This window comes from Cicer arietinum, chromosome 7 (assembly GCF_000331145.2).
Source record: "Cicer arietinum cultivar CDC Frontier isolate Library 1 chromosome 7, Cicar.CDCFrontier_v2.0, whole genome shotgun sequence".
In the NCBI taxonomy this organism is placed as follows: Eukaryota; Viridiplantae; Streptophyta; class Magnoliopsida; order Fabales; family Fabaceae; genus Cicer; species Cicer arietinum.
Window position 1 is genome coordinate 22,216,775 of NC_021166.2, and position 788 is coordinate 22,217,562.

Genomic DNA, 788 nt, shown 5'->3' on the forward strand with positions numbered 1-788 from the left:
AAGTCCTCGTAAGGATAAGATGGAAAAATCAGTTCATGATTACAAACTGGTTCACCCAAAGATGGCTACGTCCAGTCCTCACACCCTTGTGAGATTTCACTAACTTTCAAACAGATCGATCCTCAACCCGAGGATGATTACAAACTGTGTATTATCAAGCTTCACCAAGCTTACAATCAATTTTCAAATATTTCCAAGCTTCACTCACTAGGAAATTACATAGTAGAATGAGAGTGATTGATACTTAATACTTTCTCAAAGGATATACAAAGATATAGTGTAGGATCAAAGAAAGTAATAAGGGAGGATGTGATTTGCTTCTTGAAAGCTTTAAGATGCTTGATCTTTTTATGCAAGTGTGTTGTGTCTTCCAATGGAGAGCTTGTATGCATTTTATAGAGATCCAAGCCCTTGATGACCGTTGGAGCTCATTTTCAAAGGATCCAAGGTTTTTATCATAATTACAGAACTGCCACTCAGCTTGTTAGGCTTAGGCAGATCCCATCCTCACGCAGCATAGCTTTGATCTTGACATGTCCTTGCTTTTTCTCTTTAATCAGAGTGCAAGGCTGTTTCTGAGCTGCATTTTTCGAAGACTTTAAGGTCTAGGTTGGCTTCACCTTTTGAGGTGATGTGGACAAGAGAGAAAAAACCACTTTATGACATAGGACTGTCATACTCAGTCCGAGGATCAGATCTGGCAGCAACATGTGATCTTCCATTTATGGCTTGTTTCAAGTTGTCTTTTGTTAACTTGACTTCTTCATGTAGTAAAACGTGCAAGCCCA